We start from the raw sequence: 23,578 nt of genomic DNA, 5'->3' as shown, positions 1-23,578 counted from the left end.
ATGGGGATCAAATAATAATATTGACCTTAAATTCTTTTTTTTCCTAACAAACCAATGCTTTCCCAAATAATAGCTTTGTTCTAACATTTGTCTTTATTCTTTAAACATTTATCATGTTTTCTTCTGAATAAACAGCCACGGACACTAGTCAGTGAAACCTGGCACGGAGTCTTAGTTGCTTTTTGTTCATTTTTCTGTCCCTTGTCTCTTTTGCTTTATTTTGAAAGTCATCTCTTGGTGTGCTCTTCTGTGTTTTTACTTCCCTCCTGTGTATTTCTTGTCCTGGTTAGAGTCTCAGCTCACCTGTTCTCGTTACCCTCCTCTCTGTGAGCTCAGTCTGTGTGTCTTTGTCAGGTTGTCTTCTTCTTATTCAGATCTGGGATCATTTGCTGCTTTTCCTACACTTTGGTCCAAGCTTCCTGTTTAACTCTGGGTTTAAATAAAGGATCTTTTAAAATAACTGCCAGCTACTGATCCCACGAGCTTCTTACTGAAACACACAGTGCATCCAAAACCAATCAAATCACTTGGAAACCACAGAGTCAGCTACCTGATACATGTTCACCTTCATCATTGATTAAAGAAACAGATACAAGTCTGGCAGCTAACTTAGATAATAATATGAATAAAACATGTTTAATAGTTATTTACTGTGCTGCTACACCAAGTGTAAGTCTCATTGTTAGAGACCATCTCGTGGTGAGACCATTAAGGGGTAAATATGTACCAGTTACATATTCCAGCCTGTTCTGTGAGCTCTCACCGACAGCAGATGGCATCCTTACTGCACGGATCTCACCTGCATCATTTTAACGGCCTCCATCTCCTCCTCCAAGAGTCATTGCTTCATTCCTTCTCCACCCTGCACAAAAAACATAAAAACAGACAATCTCTGGTCAAAATGAGATTTGGGTGTGCAGCAGCGGTATCAGGGTGAGGCAGCACACCTATGGCTTTATCAGCCGGCAGCAGGAATCAGCTGTTATTAGAGGCTGAGCGCTGAAGCTGTGGACACAGCTGCCACCTTTCTACCTTTCCTTTTACATCTTCCTCTTCTGCACACTGAGGCCGAGTGGTGAAGAGGACTGAAATTAGGCACTGACAAGGTCAAATATAAAACATTATACAGCACATTCATTTTTAAATCGTCACCAAAATTGGCAAAATCATCTTCAGCCCAGGCCTCACAGAATATATCACATATTATTACTGATTTCTGACATTGTTTGACTTTCATAGTCAAAGACAAAGTTTAGCTAACAAACAGGAAGGAGGGCAGGACAAAGACATGCTGTGGAAGAGAGCCAGAGATTCATAATAACGAATAAACATGACTGCAGTCTGACACAAAAACTCTTTTTGTTGTCTATAGATCATGTCCTATTTTAATTCCTGACTTTTAAGCCTTAATGTTTGCATGGTTGAGGGCGTGGCCTAATTTTCACCTGGTAAAGGCTGTTTGACCATTAAGAGGTATACACTGTTTTTTCCTCATCAGTACTAGTTCATCATTAGATCTTTATCCACTAGTGACTCTGTGGCACGAGATCCAAATCCCAAACTGGTCTGATCCAATTGGATTTTCATGCTGTAGGCTCCTCTTGGCTGAACTAGTAGCTCTGACAGTCTTGCTAGTTAACTGTAAAACTGAAAAAAGGTTTAGCAGTTTAACACTGATGCAGATCAGTGGTTGTATAGCTCACTACTGCAGGTGCAGATCTGCAGCATGGATCAGATGCAGGAGTGTCTGCAAGGAGCTCCTGCAGGCACAACATGAAAATCCTTTGAGGTAAAAGTACAAAAAAATCGGTACATATGAGATTAATGATGAAAAATCACATTTAGTTTAGCTAAACGTAACCGTAAACATATGACTTGAAATGCGACCGGGTGTCCAGACTAATAGATTTCATGTTGGCATCTCTGCTGTGAGCGGCTGCTCTGTCACTCAGTTTCTCACTCCGTGTTTTCCTCTAAGCCCCTCTATCCCTGTGCTGCCATCACTCCAGCTCTGAAACCAAACACTGTGCCCCCCGCCCCTCCGCCCGCCCGCCTCCGAGATACAGTACAATGGCATACATTCATCCATTCTGTTTATTGTGTTTGAAGCAGGGGGAGATGGGCTTTCCAAAGCCCTCAGATCAGTCGGTGTAGGAAGCTGGCACCGTGGTCCCTCGGCAAAAACAATCCCCTTTTTTCCCAGATGGTCTGCACAAGCGAGCATGGAGCTGCAGGAGCTTAGTGAGAGAGAGGAGAGGGGGGGAGAAGTCCATCATGTCCAAGGAGCAACATCCAGTTTTTATCTCAGAGACCCGGAGCCCTGGCATTCAGTCTGTCTGGCAGTTTATCTGTCTCCTTCCTTCTTTTATTTCCTTCTGCCTTTCTCTCTCTCTCTGTCTGTGTGCCAGTTGTCAGCACCATCTGTCTGGTTTCTCCACGATAAGAACTTGTTTTTTAAAGCAGACAAACGAGGACAGGCTGATGACTGTTTGTAATATTCCTCTCTGTCGCTTTTGAACCCGTCTCCCCTGCCGGGTGAAACACCTCTGAGACGGGAGAGAAAATTCACCGGGCCCGGTCGATGATATGTTTCTTACATAAGAGCGCTGCTGAGGTGTCACTCTTACGTAAGAAACATGCAGCTGACAAAGTCCCGCCTCCTTCCCCTTTCACAGGATAACCTTGAAAGAATGTAGGCAAAGGGAGGAGAGCTGCGGAGAGTATTTGTCATGGTAAAATAAGAAGAAGATGCCAAAACAATTTCAAACAGTTTCAAACTCTGGCTGTAAGCCATCCACGGATCCAATTAGTGCAGAAAATGTAGGTAGTCTGAGGATTTCTAGGCTGCTGTTGGAGGGAGAAAAACTTCCAAAGTTCAATGTAGTTCTTTAAAATTGTTTCAAATATTTCAAAGCATAGCTGTACCTGAGTAACAGAAGAACACACTGATGAAATCCAACCAAAAACAGAAGAAATTAAAATGATGTAATAAAAACAAATACAAACGTGAACTCTAACCTCTGATGTGACTCTAACGGTGGACGTGATTATTACAGATTTCGATGAAAGTTCAGCACATCACTTCAGATCTCAGTGCTCTGGCTTTTATACACGTCACACCCACAACTCCAAACTCATCTAGGGAAGCCAAACCAGGGTTTATTCAGTGGGACTCACAGGTACTTGTAGCTCTCCTCGATGTCTGCAGTGTTGCCTTACAAGAGTATAAACCTCAGTTCTGACTACCTTCCCTCTCTTTGTTACCCTCCGACTTTTGATGTCTGGTCTCACGGTCTCGAGTAGCTGGGGTTCTGCTCCTCTGGTGTCTCTGACTGTTTCCTTTCATGTATGAAGCCACGTTCCTGTTCGTCGTAGCCGCTGTGATGCCTGACAGGAGCTTCCATGTGGTGCTGAGGCAGGTTATCAATCCTCCCTATCGCTGGATGGGAGCGGTCCCATCTGAGGGTCCTTGGGGATCAGGACTATCTGGCCTTCCGTTAGCCATTGTGGGTGTGTCTCGTCCATTAGCAGCTGGTTCGTTTGTGCTGCCAAACACTCATGGGGTGCAGTCAGCCTCTTCAGACAGGAGATGTGAATCATGTCAGGGCCTGGTGCCGTCCAACGCTTCATGCACGACACTCTGTGATGGTTATGGGATCCTGTTCAGGGAGGATGCTCAGATCCCACATGCTCTTCCAGTATTGCTCCGTCTCCAGCCTTGGTGGGGCTGTTCTCATATTGTTTCGCTGAATGCACACTTTGGATGGTTTTGTAGGGAATAGCTGGTTTATTCTTCAGGCAGTTAGCCAAGGCTGTGAGTCTTTGCTTGGCAGTTTCTGAGACCTCAGGTTTGAGCAGCTTGCTCTACTTCTTAGGGACCTTCTTCATCACACCTTTGTGCTGCTCCAGTGGTTGGCTAACTGCTCTCTTTGCTGACTTGATCTTGGCGACAGAAGGAACACTGGTTTGAACCAAGGACAACGCCCACCACACTCATTCCTCGCACGCTGACAGTGATGTCATCACACAGCCACAGCCAGTTAAAGAAGAGAGCAGAGGATAAGCTCGGAATCTCTTCCTTAACAAAGAGCAGAACTCGAGACGTTGGCGGACAAATGTCACCTTTTTGTTTTTATCATTTAAGGCGACTGGCAAGAGTAAAATCTTTTCTTTCGAGGCAGCACCTTGAAGCAGTGATCCATGCTTTCATTTCTTTCCGCCTGGACTGTAACTCACTTTATTTGGGGGTCAGTCAGTCATTGCTCTCAGGTCGGCAGCTGGTTCAAAATGCGGCTTCACGACTCCTAACAGGAACTCGAAAAAGAGAGCATATAACCCCCGTGCCTTCACAGTCTTGCCCCGCCTTACCTCTCTGAGCTTCTTCATCCCCACATACCCTGTCGGTCTCTCAGGTCAGCTGACCAGCTGCTCCTGGAGGTACCGAGATCCAGGAGGAAGCTCAGAGGGGCGGGGCCTTCTCTATCGTGGCTCCAAAATTATGGAATAATTTGCCCATGCATGTTAGAGAGGCGCCTTCACTGTCCACTTTTAAATCACTTCTTAAAACCCACTTTTATTCCTTGGCTTTTAACCTCAGTGAGACTTAGTTTCTCTTTTAATTGAAGTAGTTATTTAATTAATGATTTCACTCTTCTTTTATTTGGTTTTTATTTATATCTCATGTAATTTTATTTTACAGTTCCAATGTACAGCACTTTGTGTCAGCTGTGGTTGTTTTAAAGGGCTTTATAAATAAAGGTGATGATGATGATGATGACCTTTGAGCATGTTGTTCACACAGAGATGCACTTGAGCTAAATCTGCATGACTGCACATCAGTTTGGTGACTTGTTGCATCAGACCCAGCTCTCACTGAACAAAAGCCTCAGCAGAGAGTACCTGTAACGCTGCACGTCTTTGGGAAGCAGTGGGAAACAGACCGTCTCCTGTGTAATTCCAAGATGTGTCCTGTTTTTATTTGTGCAAGCATCAAAAAATAAAGAACAAAATAAAGAAAGCTCTCATCAGTCACACACTCATACTGCACTGTGAAGGTAACAGAGGTTATTCAGTTGTGTCCTGTGCTGCAGCTTTGAATGGCTGACGTGAAATGCAGGGTGAAACGCGCCTCTGGGTTGTCCTGTTCTCTCCTGTGTGCAGTCCTCGTACGTCTGCAGTCTGTCCTCTCCTCGCTTCCAGTTTCTGTAAAAGCATGTCATCCATTGCCCGCTTTCTCTTTCTGGCTGCAGAGTGGCACTGTGGTGACGCAGGAAACACTGAGGATGTGGAGTGTGTGGGGTCGGAGAGGGAGACGGGGGTCGTGTTGAGGAGAGGAGGGGGTCTCTGGCTGGTGATGAAGAGTACATTGTTTCAGGCCCAGAGCCGCTGCCCTCCTGTGCTGGTACTTCTGTTGTGTTGCTATTCAGTGTGCAAAGAGAACAACAAAGATTTGGTTATGAAGATCAGCTTTTTTTTGTGCGACAGCATGTTTTTGTAATGTGCACGAACTGTGCGTATCTATAGACGCACAGAGGAAAGAGGAAGCTTCATTGTGGGGGGGGGGGGGCGTCTGATGTGAGCTTCATATTTCACTTTCACAGCAACATAAAACATGGATGTAGCAACAAAAGTGTGCAATGGTCTCATTAATAACACACACAAGCGGCCTCTGGGTGAACAAACGACAAAGCTTGTCGTTGGCTGTGTGGGCAGCAGCAGGCTAGCCACTGCTACCACACAACAATGTTAGCTTAATGCTACTCTCTGTGTCTCTCTGTGTTCGGCAAACCTGGAAGGATTTTCCATTTCTACTAACGCCGTGAATTATTTCTGGACTTTCAGAAGGAGCGATCCAGTTTAAGGCCACTGCTAATCTCATTGTCACGTTTCATTCATACAGATCATTGTGGAGTTGAGAGAGAGCCAGCCCATCCTCGCTACGTTTTACAGAAACATCACAGAGATCCTTTCAACCGGCTGCATGTCTGTGTGAGACTGTGGAGCCTCTGACTGGAAGATTTCTCTTCCCTTTGCTTGTCTTGAGCCAAAACCACGGTCAGGGACTCCTCACACCCCCACGTGGACTGTTCTCCCCGCTGGCCTCTGCAAACAGGTTCTACAACATTTTGCACAGGTTCTGCATCAGCGTCCCCCCAGGTCATCAGTCTGCTAAGCCCAGAATGAGAATATGTTGCTCATACTGTATTTTTTCTTCTATATGTTTTAATATATAAATATTTAAACATACTTCATCCATTTGTTGAACCAACTGCCATACAGTTTCCCTCCTCGTACTCTTGCTGCGGACTGACTGACTCTGTCGCCCTTTAACATTTATTTATTGTGACTTTTAACCTGCTGTATCTGTTTGATCCTTTTTGCAGGTTTTTGTTGTATTTTGATCATTTTTTATTTGGTCTTAAATTATTTGACTGTTTTCACCTTCGTCACCTTCACCTTAGCTTTAAGCAGCCCTGTGAGTTTGGAAGAATCTGCTCTGAAAAGGTGAATATTTGATGTTTTGCAGATGTGCATACTGAAAGTTGTAGCTTGCTGTGGTCACTTTTATAATGTCAGCACTGCTAAAATTCCAGTTTGAGGCAAAGTGCTGAAATTTGAAAACCATCTAAAAAATGTTGTGTTTGTTTATTATTTACCAGAATTTGATCTGTGAACATGCGACTCATATTTCAACACAACAGCTTGTGTTTGTGCAGAGGGGGCAGCCGCTCCGAGGTCATTCTGACCTCCTTATGCACCGGTCTTCCCACTGTGTGTTCAATTTGCTGCAGTTTTACAAGAAATAAGAAAAATAATCATAACAAGATGTTTCACCTGTTGTGAAACTAAATTGCCTTCCAGCCACCCGGTGAAGTGTGGGTTAAGAGGGATTAAATGAGTAGTTAGAGAAGCCTGACAGCGGCGGATCAGCTCCGGCCTCCTGTTCAAGCTCTCACTCCACCTCTCTCTCTCTCACACGCACAAACAAACAGGAAGTCGTGTGGAGCAGCAAAGACGGCGTGAAGCAAACAGGATTACATACAAGTCATCTTTTACTGACACAGAGTAAAAAGCAAAATCAAAAATCAAATAATGACCTCAGAGGTGCCTCACCTCGTCATCGAGCCGGTCGTCAGGGTCACTGGGGTGTTCGGGTTTAGTTACTGGGATTAAAATAAAGCTCAGTGTTGGTGTGTTTGCAGTCTGATGTTTGGATCCACCGCTGCGCTGAAACCGAGCTTCCTGAATGAGCCACAGATCACAGCATGGTGTTAAAGCATCTTCTAATTAAAGTCAGTGATGCTCATACGCGCCGCTTACAACACTTTAAATGTTTGATGGCACTGCCGAGGTTTTCCAATAAAGATTTTCTCTTTTTTTGAAGAAAACTGGAGAGATGAGTTTCTATTAAGAGGGAATATGAGAAGCTGAATCATCTGATTCGATCCAGCAGCGCTGCTTTAAACTCTGCTTTCATCAAGTTTTTGAGTTTAGACTCTGTAGCTGTACACACAGTGACAAAATATTACGAACATATATGCTTTGCACAGATGGACTGTCCTGAAACACAAAGTTGGCAGAGTAAGGTCTGTGTGTGAGGGCTTTAACGATTAAACATCTGATTGCAGCAGCACTCTCAGGTGATTCTGACTGATGCCATAGTTTGTCCATGAAATGCTGCGTGTGGGTCACAAATTTATGCGGTTCTTTTAAATATGGGTAAAGTCTGTTACCATTTTATTTTATTAGCAAATCACCATAATTGTATCATGTAATTGATTCATCAAATCTGACCTCCCAGATTTTGAAGGGTCCCGTTACAGCGGAGCAGCCGGGTGTTGTGGTGCAGACACGGGAAAGAAAACTAAGTATAGCAAAAAGCTGTTTATTAGCCTGACAGCACAACAGAAAACAAGGCGAGGTGAACTGGGGAAAAACGAAACTAAGTAAAATGAAACATGAAGACGTGAAAAATCCACAGACATGAGATGAGCTGAACAAACGACCTGACACTGAACAGAGGCAGACAGAGGACCTAAATACACAGAATGAGAGAAGAGGAAACACAGCTGACACAAACAACATGACGCCACAGGGGCAGCAAAACTAAACACACTGAACATGGAAACACAAGACTTTCAAAATAAAACAGGAAACATGGGGAGAGATACACTGAGACAAAGGAGAGAGAGAGAGAAACTGAACCACAGAGGACATGAGAAGGAGGGAACGAGACATGAGGAAACATTCATGGATATACGTGACAGACAGGAGACATGAGCACGAGGAGGAAACACACCAACAGGGACAGAGGATAGAGACACAAGGAAGACCCACACAGACAAGCAGGAAAAGACCCATAAACAGGGAGCCACAGATGATAACAGAAACTAGACCAGGCTGGCAAGCTCCAGTCCTCGAGGGCCTGAAACCTTTAAATGTGTCCCTGCTGCAACACACCTGGATACAGTTTGCAAGACTGACTGCTGAGAAGGCAACCCCTCACCCTGCTCAAGTAAACTGAAGTAAATATAAGTGTTTGAAATTTTTTACTTTTATTGCACCATGTTCATTCACTAATGAGCTGCTGTGACATGAATCAAATGGCTGAATTTCCACCTCAGCATGCAGTCAGTCTTACTAATGACCTGCTAATTTTATCCAGGTGTGCCGCAACAGGGACACATGGAAGAGTTTCAGGACAGCGGCCCTCGAGGACTGGAGTTTGAGACCTGTGAACTAGACTAAACTCAACTAAGACAAACTAATAATAACTAGAACTTAACATTATCTCAATATCTCATAAGGCCCTGATGGATCCACTCATGAAGCAGCGCAGTTATTCTTGTTTCTAGAGCGAGCTTAGCTTTAGTTTGTTCTCTTGTGCCACACCCCACACCCTCTAAAAGTCAAGATTTTATTTTGATTTCAGTATTTTTAAAAAAAATCATTAGTGGGTCGTCCTGAGAAAGAGCGCTGGCATGCCTACCTGCAGCAGGTATGCCAAGGAAATGACCCAACATAAGAGGAAGCTGTGTTAAAAAACAATTCAAGTATGAGGACTGTGGAGGAGCAGTCGAGTCCCAGTTTGATGGCAGAGATCAGTGAGCTCTGGCCTGCAGATTGAAAAATGCTGTGATTGTCTTAACCTCAGTGAGTCAGCCTTGTCAGAGCCATCTCCTCTGCTATCGATCTGTGGCTTTAGAGCGTCGCCTCAGGATGCAGTGGCCTCATTACGGGGACAAGTCAGGGTTTTTCCCCTTAAGTTTTTCTGTCACTTCTACAAGACGGATATTGTGCTTTCTTTGCTGAGACTTTTATCCCACCGTGGTGTCCTCCCTGCTCCATCCCACATTCACTGTGAAAAAGAAAAGATTTTTACATCAAACTTTAAAACTGTGGCTAAAAAAGATTAAAAAAATTAAGATGGTTCGCTTTCTTGAAATACGACTTCACGTGCACAGGAGACATTTAGCATATAATGTTACACACACTCCTCTGTTAGTGTCATTAAATCGCTCCAAAAGGCTCCAACAGCACAAACACAGTCCACAGGTCCAGTTCAGGTGAAGCTAGCAGACAGCTAGAGGCCACGCCCCTAATAATGCAAACTGTAAGTTAAAAGTGTGAGTTATTGTGAAGTTGTTATGAGGGGCCAAATTGTGTGTTGCGTGTTTATTTCAGCTGCAAAGTTTTAACATGGCAGTCTATGGGGATTAACTCACTGCTGCCCCTGCTGGACATTAGAGGAACTGCAGTGTTTGGTGGTTGGGTGTTTGCTTTATTTTTCAGTTTTGGAGATTGATCAAGTATAAAATGCTTCATCTCTGCTGTATTCAAACAAATTAGAAAACAGGAAACATCAACAGTTTGAACTGAACTCTTGGAATGATTAAAAACAAGACCTATCGGAGGAAATATTTTGCATGTAATCCATCTTTGGTCATATTTACAGTCAGAAATCATGTTTCTCTTTAAATTCTCACACCGGAGCCTGGATGTTTCATGTGAGGAATAAAAATCAAAAAAATGATGTCATCAGCTTCTTTGGCTTGGGCTCGGAGGACCTGTGAACTCTGCGAGATCACAGCGATGTTCCCGGGGCGATGCTCTGTTTGAAGATGACCGCTTTCTTCATCGTCTGACCATCACCAGCCCAGTTTTCTGTCCTTTCATTTCTCAGATACACTTTTTGGGGTTTTTAGTCATTTCTGTCTTGCTGCTTACCTCCAGTTTTCCAGTAAATTAGAAAATATTCAACATCATCTACATAATTTTACTCCCCATCAACATTTGTTAACGCCTTGATGATTTGCAAGCAGCTCTCTGCAGAAATGCAGACTGTGATTTACAACCTTATTGATCATCCTGAACTGAAGTGCACTCTAAGAAAAACAGGACTTCATGATAGCAAACTGGGGACAAAAACTGCAAGCATCCTGCTCCTTTAAAAAACAGCCAGATCTGTGTATAAATCATGTTGTGCAGGGAACATGTAGGAATAAACCAGGAACAACACGAGATTTAACATCATCATTCTTTTAGCACGTCTTGTAGCCCAACAGTCCAGCCCATTATCACTGCCCGGGTATCAATTTGTGCCAGTTTGTCAAAGATGCTGGTGTGGCTCATGTATGCAGAATGTGTCCTGTGACCGCTTTATGGCTTCAGACAGCTCAGCCGCTCTCAACTGGTCAGTTTTTTAGCCACACTGGAAACGTTTCCTGAACCCAAAGGAATTTCTAAACAAAAAGGAGACAAACACGAACCAGCTGACACCGCCGCTGCCTCCTCGGGAGACCTCAGGGTCTATAAAACAGGGTTGGTATCGCTCCACAGCCACGGCACCGACACCAAAGAAAGCTTTCTGTGTAACGGTGACAAAGCAGCATCACACGACAGCTCGTGAGAATAGAGAGGTTCGAAATCTGAAGTTCATTATGTTCAGCAGTCAGAGAAGTAATGCTTGAACTTCGTGAGTTATCTTACCTGTTATCTCAAATATTAAAAAGATGAATATGCCGCGTTCACCCCCTGTGTGCCCCGACTTCTACGTCCCGCTTTAACAGACAGATCACATTGTTCCAAAGACACATGGCGAATAAGACGCCGTGCCATCGTTTTATTCTTTATCCCTCTGGCAAAAGTATTATTTATGTGCTTTTCCAGTGATGTCTGGGTCTATTTTTTACTGCCGCTTTCTCTTAATCATACAGTGAGGAATGCACGTTGCTTTTGGAGAGAGAGAGAACAGAGAGGAACGGTGAAAGATTGAGTTGGAAAAGAAAGACGGCATCAAGAGAGATGGAGAGAGAAAGAGATTGGTGGCATCGTCAGAGAAGAAGAGAAATGATCTCAGTAAACTCTGTCTGATTTTTCGCCTGAAGAAGCACACAAACCCAGCAGTGCAAACATCTGCAGATTTTTATTTTCCATGCATTTGTTATCAGCCCTGTGTTTTATACCCGGCTCTTATAATGGCACGGTAAATCACAGTTGACAAGTCAGGAGCAGTGGCGGGCCCACCACTCCTTAAAAGGAAAGATGGATAATGGAGGAAGATGGAGGCGAGTTGTTAAAAGCTGAGACGTCACAGTGGAATAAGAGATCGAGAAATGCTGCTTCTTTGTGTCTGAAAATGAGCGTGCGCCGTGTAAACAGATTAGGTGGATTAATACTGTCGTGTAGTCTACTTTGTTTTCATTTGTGCCATTTTCCTTCCTTTATTGAGTTAATGACGTGGGAGGACGGATGCTCGACAGCAGGCTGGTTGAGGTCTCGATCTCCAGGCAGACAGCGTCGTCCTCACCCAAGGTTAGCCTCCTCACCTCTGACCTGCTGAGGCCTGGACTCTGCAGGTGTCCCTCTCTCCATCGATTACACATTTGTTTCCATCATGTTGCCCAGATCCTCACAACCACCTGAGCTCAGAAGCCAAACGCTCCTCTCTCTGTTTACCTGCAGCTGTTTGTCTTCTCAAGGTTATTATAGTGAAGTTAACTAAAGCTAAAACTAGATGGAACATTTCAGTTACCAGCACTACTCCACAGCCTCCCAGCGAAGGCGAAAATGCCACGTGACGTCATCTCTGACTTTGAGGTCGAGATATTCAAACTCATCCAAGATTTTTAGTCGATGCATCAAAGGTATCTGTTTGAAAATCTTATGTTGCCTCGTTCTCGAGTTATTGTGTTCAGAAAGTTGGGTTTTCACGCTGGGTAACGTTTTATTGTTTCTTAGTTTGGTGACATTTGATTACACCTCATCTGATGATGTGTTAACTGAGACTTTGGATGTCCACAAGCCTGAGAATCACTGCTTTCAACAAGTTCTGTGTTTTTACTGTTGCGTCCCCGATGTGGGAGCACCACCCAACAACTGAAGATGCCAAATAGCAGTTTACTGACTCTGAGGAATGCCTCGTCCTCCCTAACCGGAAGTACGAGGTAAAGCGTCTCACTTATTATATAAGGAGCTTGGAAAGAAAAGCGACTGGGCGTCTTGACCTGTGTGACTGAGAACCTTCACAGAAATGGACGTAGTTGCATTAATGGCCACCTTTGGTTAGCTGATGGTTTTGTCCGTCACAGTCTGAGGGTGGACACTGAGCTCAAAGGACACGATGTGCCCATCGACAAAGGACAGGCTCTTCTGAGTGAACCTCCAGAATTTTATTTTGAAGGAGGAAAATCAGAGCAGAAACATTTCTTGTATCAGGGCGTAAACACCAGCCTCAGGTGGACGTTAGAGGAACTGCAGGTTGTGGCACTTCAGCCCAGACGTCGCTACCTGGTGACAGGCTGGATCATTCGACCGGCTCCTCGCTCCAGTTTGAGCCGCTCTGTGCCTCCCATCTGCTTTATTGATTTGAAGTTCATTACAGAGTCAGATTCTTTCAGGTGTGCAGAGACGGGAATCCACGCTGAGAAAAAACACACAGTGAGAAAACGCGTTTATTGACTGTAACCGCCACAGTCAGCAGGAGGTAAAGCAGCAACACGAACACATCTCCATCCACTGCATTTGCCGCTCACGCTCAGTTTCATTTCTTTGCTGGGTTTGCGTTTCTCCCTCGCGTCTCCCTCCATCACTTCTGTCGCTGTTCCTCCTTTCGCCTCCTCCTCTGTTTCCCTCTCGTCTAAAAAGGCAAATGAATTCTCTCCTATCCCGCGTGTGAATGTAAATGTGCACACATCCAAAGGTCACTGATTGCATCAGTGTCTGCGGGGATCTGGGCGCCTGTCTGTCCTTTTTGTGTCTGTCTAGATTTGTTCTTCATTTCCATCTTTGGCTCATTTGAATGTGTTTTTAATTATCTGCCCTCAACAGGCTAATAAGAGAGAGCGAGCGAAGCAGAGGCTAATTCAGGGAGTAGAAGGGACATGTCTGCAAAATTCAAATTAATTCCAGAGGACTCAATTTGGTTTGTTCCTTTCTCACTCTGACGCCTCGGAGCGATGTAGCTGTGCTGGTAGAAAGTTTCAGAGTTTATCTCCCACCGTCAGAAACTCTCAGCGATCCCGAAGAGGCCTCCTCGGCAGCCCCTTCATGCTCTTATTTTCCACTTTGACCCAGCACAAAAACAGCTTTTCTGTCCCGTCCTCCCTGACTTTCTATCCATCCCTTCAGCTTACGTGGAGTCACACGGGGTAAGCAGGATGTTCTACAGCTTCTATTTTCCAGGCCCTCCTTGCGGGATCCCGGGGTGCTGCCAGGTCAGATATAAAACCTCCCCAGTGAGCTGACTCCCAATTGGGCGAACCCGAAAAGCCTCCGGGAGTCAGATCAGATAACCAATCAGCCACCTCAGCTGGCCCCCTCTGATGTGAAGGAGTATTCTGAGGCTGAGTCAGACTTCTTCACACTTGCGTCTGCAACCTCATTCTTTAAAGCGTTCATCAGAAGTGTACATCTCCCTTTCTTTCTTTTTCTGATTTTCCTTCCTTTCTGGTAGTTTTTGTTGGGTCAATAATCTTCTCCTCATTTTTTTCCTTTCCTGTTTGTTACGTTTCAACACTGTATGTGAGAGTTCCTCTGTTGTCTTAGTTGAACAGGAGGCAGTGTTTGAATCATTCTGAGGAACAGAATCTGGAGTTACCGGAGTTTCTCTCACAGAAGATGCAGAGGTTTCCTTTTCAAAATAATCAGAAGGATGATGGTTGTTTTCAGGAGCAGCTGTCTCATTTGAAGAATCAGCTCTGGATGACATCACTTCAGCAGCTGAAGTGTCGGCCACAGTTTTCTGTGTCTGCTCAGTGGATTTTGGGGTTTCTGTCACGGTCCGCTGTGACGGACCGAGTGGAGAATGCGTGTAATGGACCCAGGTGCGTACACAAGTGAGCAGACGGGAGTGAGCTTTAACAGAAGGCGAGCCTTTTATTGTGGCTGGTAACTAGTGATGTGACGTTCTGTATCGAGGCTTCGGAGCGTGTGTCGAGTAATGGAGGGGGCGTTTCCGCGAAGCGCGTATCGAGGCTTGCTTCATTTATGGGAGGAGCTGAAAATGATGACGTCCGAAGCCTCGCTGCCCGGCTGTACCACGTGACTGGTTCATGAAGTGGTTCGAACTTTGCCGCGAGATATGACAGCGATATAAACCCCTCAGACTTCATTCAAAAATGTACGTGTTTGATGGAGAGTTGCGGTTAGAGAGAGTTTGTAGACAGTTTGGAGGTTTATGAGAGTGAGGAGAGAAAGTCAGGAGAGAATGGAGCCAGCTAAGAAGAGGAGGATGTCCTCCCCTGTGTGGGAACATTTTGATATTATTCCTCCCAACAAGGTATGTAAATTTCTACAGAAGATGTATTTTCATAATACTGATGGTGCAATACAATTTATGTTAAGCTGTCGTTACTTGTGTACAAGGTGAAGTGTTTGCTATGTGCCAGGGAGCTGGGATATAACAACAACACCTCATCCATGCTTAGGCACTACAGAGCTTTGCATGAGAATAAGGGGAACACCGATTGTGGAGCAAGACCAGGTGAGCCATCAAATGCAATGATAATATAGCATGCAGTAATGTTACTAAATGATATAACAATATTATACAACTGTTATAAGTTACGTGTGTGATATTTATACTTGTGCTTTGTCTTTGTCTTTCCTCAGAGAACCATCTCAAATAGATGAAGACCTGGTTACCATGGTGATTGAGGACTCCCAGCCATTTAGCATTGTGGAGGACAAAGGATTCAAAAGATTTGTTAAATCATTAAATCCCAGCTATGTTCTCCCCACTAAAGGTCATAAAAGCAGTGAAAATTTAGTTTTTACAGAATAAAATGTGAACAGGCAGGACTGAGGCTCAAAGCCTCAGTGTGTAGCTGTCCATACCTCAACGTTACAAAAGCACAACCACTGTCCACACCCCAACCACACCTCACCTCACAGTAAATGATCATTTCCATTTCAAGCATTTCCAAATAATCATTTCCCATACTGCCACTATAAATATACACAGTATACTGCCATCACTACAATATACATGTTTTACACACTCCTTTTGTTGTTGACATTTACAGGCTGTGTGCAAAATGCCACACTCTTCAAATTCATGCCAGCTATTATTTTTACGTCCAGTAGGTGCCCTGCTAGAGCAAATGAAGCTTCATGAAGCTTCGCGTTGGGGTGAACCAATTGGATGAAAAGCTTCAGTGCTTCATGGGGCTTCATCTGCCCATCACTACTGGTAACACAAGAGACACAAACAAGAATAAGGGCAGCACAAAAGCAATAACTAAACAGAAACCTAAACTGGGAATGAACTAAGGTAAGGCTATGACTTAGAATACAACAGACCGGGCATGGAAACACGGAGGGTGGGAACACAGACGACGCGACACAGACTACATGAAACACAGAGACTAAATACACATGAGGGATGATCAGGGGAAGTGGCCACACATGGGAACGCAGCTGACACACATGAACTTGACGACAGGACAGGAGGAGTGAAACTGAATACACTGACAGTGAATGCAGGCCTTCAAAGTAAAACAGGAAACATGAGACATGAACGGGGAGACGTAGTACAGGGGGAGGTGACAATACTGACAGCATGAACTTGACAGTACAAGACGCACAGACATAAACACACGAAGGGCAAGGGAGACGTAATGCAAGGGTGATATATACAAATGGCTGGACTACCTTAATGAACCTAAACAATCAATAAACATCAAAATAGACTAAACACAAAACACCGGGTCGCACGACCCAGGACCGTGACAGTTTCAAATTCAGGTTCATTTAATTCTGGCTGTGCTTACTGACCTCAACCCAATTTTATGTGCTACACGGCGCGCAAACACGGCGCTGCAGCTACAAAGCTGCAGCTTTGATGGATTGTTGGAGCATTACCGCTACAGTAGTCAGGAGCCTCGCCGAGTAATTCGTATTGTGCTTAAACATAATATTATGGTGTGTGTATGAGGACCTGGCATCTGTTTAGAGACATGCGTACGAAGCAGAGTTCAAACCGATCAATCCATGAAGAATTTGATAGATTTGTGGAAGAGGACTGAACAGAAAAAGTGAGTGTATTGTTCTGTGTTACCACTGAAAAATGTTGAGAGTTATTGTGAATGAGTTGAATAGTTTGAGTTATCTGAATATTTGGTTAGCTGCATACGCCTTATAATCCGATTTGATGATCACCAATAGCTGTGCTGACTCACAGCACTACACTGAATCTCCTATAATGAGAAACATTTCCCAGCACTGCACCTCAGAAAAACCTTTACTTACCAGACTTGAGACGATCAGATCAGCAGTCTAGAGAAAGGAAACAATTCATCAGATCACTGTTTGATGATTCAGACTGTTGAGCCTCTTCACACACAATCCAATTTACTGTGACACAAATTAACTAGTAAACTCCTCAATTAATTTAAGCTATTTTAAGTTTACTGTAGTCTAAAGAGACGATAATTGAACTGCAGGGTCTCACATGGCTATAGCAAGTGTAATAAAAGCATTATTACTACAGAAATGCAAAGAATAGGCACCAATATTTGTTGGCACAAGTGCAGGATACACCAAATATTTCCTACACAGAAGCCTTGTGGCTACAACATTTTCTACAACAGATCGTCGCTTTCTAATAAAGTGTGAAAAACCAAAACTTTTAATGTCCTTTCAGGTTAAAAACATTAAATACAAAGTAATTCTTTAAATCAGAAGCAACAGAAAACCTGATGTTTTGGTTAGTCTGATATGAATATGCAAATCCTAAAATACATGTAAATATTGACATGTTACAATAACAGAGGTTCAGAATGTTTTGTGATTAAAACGAAATGTCTTAAAATATTACACTAAAAAGTGATAACACAGCTGTACGTTTGAATTTGTTTCCAAAATCCCTCATTTAGATAGAAGCTAGCGAGCTAACTTCCTGCTAATTTCTAACTCTGTTAAATGTCATAAATTCCGTTTTCATGGATGCCTGGATGATAAACTCAATTGTTACACATGGTAGAGCAGAACGCTGATCGTTTTATTACAGATGAAAGACTTTAGATAGTTTTTCAACTCTCAGTGATTTATGGACCTGCAGCAGCGTTTGAGCCCATGCTAGTGACGTCAGACTTAAAGACCGGATAAAGAGTGATATGAACATATAACTTACCGGTGTTGTGCGATCTAAGTTTACAACCGACCGCACAGCAAGTACGAACCATAGCTGGTGTTATCCGTGTACTTTCGCTCCTCTTTCGCTAGCGCTGCAGGACATGTTCCATGTGTAAGGACTTTGCTCACCGTTAGTTAGAAAGGATCGCTCGCCTCTGTGCTTCTTCTTTGGTTGAGGTACCTTGGATTAGAAATCGCTGCTTCCACCTAGTGTATCCAGCCAAAATGATCACAGCTACACGACATTTGTTGATCTCTTTCCAATGGTTTGCAGGGTTTGACGGTGGTTCTTTCTTCCGAGTCCTGGAAAGCCGCATGGACATACCTGTGGAAGAGACAAAACCCATACAGTGAACTAAACTAAACAGCATTAACTCGTGTGTTGGAGATTACAGACAATGCTAGACTTCCTGTTGCTATCTATAACATTATACGTGCACACTACATTACTCAAGACGAAGTGTGTTTTTTATACCTGTGGGCTCTGAGCTGTATCGGCCGGCAAAAAGCCAATGTGGCCACGTGCTCTGATTCAATCATCGAACAGTCCCAGATTGGGGTAGTTCCACTTAGCTGGGAAAACAGAGAAAGTTCATCTTCACTGACACACTCCACAAGGCACATCTCTGCCTGTGTGGCTAAAGCCAGGACAGCAGCAGACTGTTTTACTGCAGACAGAAGCACATTAACACCCAAAGTCTGCAGCTTCGCAATAACACCCTGCAGTGAGCTTTCCATCCAGGAGCTAAAGTGTAAAATACTTCTCTCCTCCTTCATTCTGCCTCGATATCCCAACTGATGCAAGTCCACAAAAAAATAGTCTGAAGCTGACAAGACATGTCAGCTTCAAACTATATATATCTATATCTATATATAGATATATATAGATATATATAACTATGTTAAATAGTATGTACGAAGGTAAAAATGTGCGCAGTTTATGATTTAGATCATGATCATTTCAATCACTTGGGATTCCAGCATTAGCTTTAGCGTGATACTGCAAAGCACCGTTTGCTAGCAATGGTTGGTGCAGCTTTCCCAGCGTGCAGAGCAGGGTTAGGGTTAGCAGAGGGTAAACTTTATTGCTACACCTCGTAGAGCAGTCACTCTGGGTGTTTTACTGGAGTTGAAAGAAGTGCTGGGCTCTGCAGCAGCAATAGCGCGGCTCAGAACAAATCTAAATGACTGCAGAGGGAAATACCCCAAACAGGTTTATTCTGTCTCTGCCTGTCTGTGTTTTCACAGGGAGAGATGTATGATTTATGACCAGCAGCGCTCTAATATGCACACAAGCTTGTGGTTGACTTGCTGTCACAGAGTTAGCTGCCATGCGACGTCTGTCGGTCCGCATGTCTGTCCTCACGCTTCTCTCCTCATTCCCCCGGGTCATCTTTCATTTCTCCCCCAGCCTTCCCGTCTCCCGTCTCTTTTGCTTCCATCTCCCCTCTTCATCTCTTTGTGCCCTCTCCTCGCTCTCTTTTTTGCCTCACTATTTTTCTTTCCCTCCCCCCCTATCTGCCTCACCCCTCTCTCTCTCGTTGAGTGACATATTGGTGTGAAGAAATGTTGCCAGCTAGCACTGCAGCGAAGCTTGACAGCGTGACAGTCTTCTTCATCCTCTTGTGAGAAGAGTGAAAGGATGAATAAAAAAACAAGCATGGAGAAACAGGACGTTGAGATCATCAAAGAGCTGCTTTAGTCTTTAAAACAGGAAGCTAAAAAAAAACATCCTCTAATTTTTTTTCAAAGAAACTTGTAGTTATTTTTTGCAGAGGGTAGACCCTGCACCACCAGGGGGCAGGCTTTTAAAAGTGAAATATTTTCACACATGTGCTGCTGTTAAACTTTGGATATTTATTTTTAAATAGCTTTTCTCTTTCTGCCACCACTGAGTGCGTTGTTGAAGTTAGATAAACTGTACATTTGCTCCATCTTGTGGTACAAATTGCACAGAAGTGCTTCTCAGGCCTGTTGTACTGTGACCCGACCTCTCTGTAACACGAAACGCATATGACACCACTGCAGTCACGAATCTTTTATTTATCTCTCATTCGTTCTGTCCGATTCTTTTTTGCCATCACAGCTGTTTATCCAGATCAACTCCAGCTCGTTTCAGTTCCCAGTGATCCCATTGATGTGGTTCAGTTACACCAGATCAGCACCAGCCAGAGATACAAACACGGCCTCAGAGGTCACAAGTGTGTATAGAAAAATCTGCTGTGGCAGCCAAAACTACATTTAAACACACGGTGCCATCTGATTGGTTTTTTCTTAAACTAAGTTGGAAGCACCAAACCTTAAGACACCAACATTCATCAGTTGTCTCAAAAATGCCACCAGATGCCTTATTTTTATCTTCGAGTGGCCACAACACCTGCTGGGTGAAATAAGGAACCAAGCAGCAACCTCTGTGTCTGAAGCGTGAAGCTAAACCTGCAGTTCCTCTAATGTCCAGCAGAGGCTCCATCAGTGAGTCTCTGCCCATAGACTTCCATGTAAAAAGGTCCAACTTCACATCTGACACAGGCGGCTGTAGCTGCTGGTTGGAGCCTTTTGGAGTATTTTATTGAAAATGATTAATAATGTGGCTGCTGCGACGTTAAGTGTACGAACAAACTGTCCACGGAGTCTGAGATCAGTTTGGGTGAAATCCTCATGTTCTGTTTCCTGGATGTTACTGAGCACCAATCAGCAGGTGTCTGAGTGACGGTAACAGCTGACAGCTTAGCACAAATACCAACACTGCCATGGTCAAAACACCAGTGTGGAGACATCGGTCTTCCAGAACCATATTTATTAATTTTCTGACCTCACACACACACTCACACACACGGTCTTTCTCTTTAAGCTGTGTCTTGGTATCACTGACTTTGCAGACACTGTGCGTCTCGGGAAAGTTTAGTCTTTGTGTGTTTTGCATTTACTTCCTGCTTTATTTTGAAGAGTGATCCTCTGTGTTTTACTTTCCTTCTTTGTTTCTCTGCCTGCCTTCATTATTGTCTTGACTGAGTTCACACAGGTTTTATTATCCTGCTCTCTGGTCTGTGTAGTCTTTCCTGACTTCCTCAGTCTTTCAGGTTGTTGTGTTAGAATAGAATAGAATACAATAAAATGCATTTTATTGTGACAATAAACATGTACAGTGAGATTCAGAGTAACTCCTACCCAGTGCAGACATGTAGAAAAAAGGGAGGTGAGGTGCACAGTTCTGCAGCACTATATGCATAAACAGGGTGATATATTGACAGTGTGGGTTATTGCACATAAATTAAATATTGCACAGTGTTTCACGAGTCCTTGTTTTTGGATGTAGTTGATGTTTGTGACCCGTCATGTGTATTCTGGGACATCTTGTGGATGTTCTCTGTAAAGATGTGATATTCTCCCGTGTTAATAAGAAGGGACTTCCTGAAAGTTTCCTACTTTGTGCACACTTGTGTGTTTTTGTCCTCCAGAACCACACAGACATTCATGCCTGGCTATTTTCCCACAGATGCCCTCCTTCCATTTCACCCACACACACTCTCAGTTTGCACGCCGGCTGGCAAAGGTTGCAGCACTGGAAGGTGTCGATTACTGCCCTCATTTCACTGCAGCGTATAAACTGATTCTACTGCTGTGCTGATGGAACATTTGGTGTTATTAACTTTTTTAACCTCTTTAAAATGAGCCAAGATGGTGGTGAATGTATATATTTTCCTGCTGTGACACCTGTAGGCAGACGCTGCCAGCTGTGATTGGCCCAGTATCTCCTAAATTAAGTCCATATGGATGATATGTAGAAAGTTGGAAAGTCAAAATAGTGGATGAAACTTTTGTTCAGTCACAGACCTGCAATTTAAACCTTTTCAGTGAGCTTTAAGCAGGAACTTCAGATGTTCCACCCTAACGATACACCCGTACCAAAGCCTGTCCAACAGTGACCCTGCACACAGACATTACAGAGTTAGAAAACATAATCTGGGCTTTTGCACAATCGTCCAATGTGTTTGATTTGCAGGCTCTTCTTGTTTTCAAGTAGAGTAGAGTTTTATCAGAGTTAGTCTGATGAAACTATTAGATGCTTTTTCTGGATTTTGAGACTTCAGATGTTAAAAATCATGACGTCTTTAGTTTCTGTACCCCTGATCTTATAAATCTGCCTTTACTGTTGTTTTTACTGTTTGATCGGATGTAATTTGCCTGTGCTGCCAGCAGGTGATGGTAAGACACGCTCAAACACTACAGGTCTGTTAGTAAAAACTCATTTTCTTTGTGAGAAGTGATGCTTTGCTCCTCGGCATCGTTTGGTTCAGTTGAATTGAATATATTGTGCATTTAGTTTTTTCGTACCTCTTTGACCCGTCTTTCCAATGTGATGTTTGTGTATTCTATGTATGGTCAGAAGGGGTGCTCATGATGGCGCCGGATCATCTGGCAGCCTTTAAAACAATTTCCCTCTGGATAAATAAAGTATTATCAATCAATCAATTGAATTCAATTCGATATTAGTTGACTCAAGGCACTTTATTTCCAAGATAAAGATCTTACAACGACACAGAGAAACCCCCAACAAGCAGACGACCCCCTGTGAGAAAGAACTTGGCCACAGTGTGAAGGAAAAACCCCGTTTAACAGGAAGAAATGGACTGATTCTTTTCTACTCTCCCAGAGTACTCAAAGCGCTGTGTACAACATGCCACATTCACCCAGTCACACCCACTCATACAAGCACTTTCTCTATACGTAGTGCTTTCTAACTACATTCATGATGGACGCATCGGAGAGCAGCTTGGGGTTAGTATCTTGCCCAAGGATACTTGACATGCAGACTGGAGGAGCCAGGGATCGAACCACCAACCTTCCGATCAGTAGGTGACCTGCTCTACCTCCTGAGCTACAGCCACCCCACCTGTCAAGATTCCTGGGTCATTGACCAGCGTTTTCAGTTCATGCTCACTGTTTTTTCCACATGTTCCATTTCCTGTTTCATTATGTTCAGCCGTGTACTCACCGGTTTAACAATTATCGTCATCATTCAGTCTGTGTATTTAAGTTCCTCAGTTTTACCAGTTCACTGTCGTGTCATTGATGTCGTTCTTGTCGCGTGTTCAGTTCAGTCAGCCATCTGGTCTTCTGTTGTCTCCGTTTCCAATAAACCTGCTCATTCTGCACCAAGAGTCCTGCGTGTGGGTCATCTCTTCCTCGCCTCCGCACACGACCCCTGACAGCCTCCTTTTAAATTGCTGGCAAAATCAGGCTGCAGAGTGAAGTTGTGGAGTTGGACCTGTGGTTGGAGTTGGTGATGCAGTCCTTACTAGGTGGAAAAAAAAGTGTGTGTGTGTGTGTGTGTGTGTTAAATAATCTTTACAGCCTTGATCAACTCGGGTGTGTTCCACTGACTCACAAGATTTCACCGACAATAAAACGAGTGACCAGGTAAGCGAAAGCATTCAAGGTTGACGTTTGATCACCTGATTACAACCCCAACAAACGACAGCCGGCCATAGAGTGGAGGTGTGAGCTGGTCCTTAAGTACTGAGGTAAATGAGATGATGGAGAGGTGGTGCAGTGGTGGAAGAGCAGGACAGAAAACTCCACCTGAGAAGGAAGAGAGGAATAGGAAAACGAGACATGTCCGGACCCTGACAGAGAAAATGGATCAGAGTACGCGGTGAAGAAGCTGGATGGAAGTTAATTTAGCATCGTGCTCGCCTCGTCAGAGCTTCTTCAACTAAATCTATGTGCATAAATAACACACAAGGAAATCATTTGTATTTATCGATGAGCTTCACAGGAAATGAAAAATGAGTATTTGGTTTGAAACGTGTTTTAGGTAAACAGCATGGGGAAATAAAAAAAGTGCATTTAAAGATTTGTTGGTCTGGATTCATATTTATTCTTGAATTGCAGAAGAAGAAAAACTGTTCAGTCATAACTTTGAGAGCAAAATGAAAAAGCA

This window comes from Rhamphochromis sp. 'chilingali' (assembly GCF_963969265.1).
Source record: "Rhamphochromis sp. 'chilingali' genome assembly, chromosome: 9".
Lineage (NCBI taxonomy): Eukaryota > Metazoa > Chordata > Actinopteri > Cichliformes > Cichlidae > Rhamphochromis > Rhamphochromis sp. 'chilingali'.
This window is presented reverse-complemented; position numbering follows the sequence as displayed.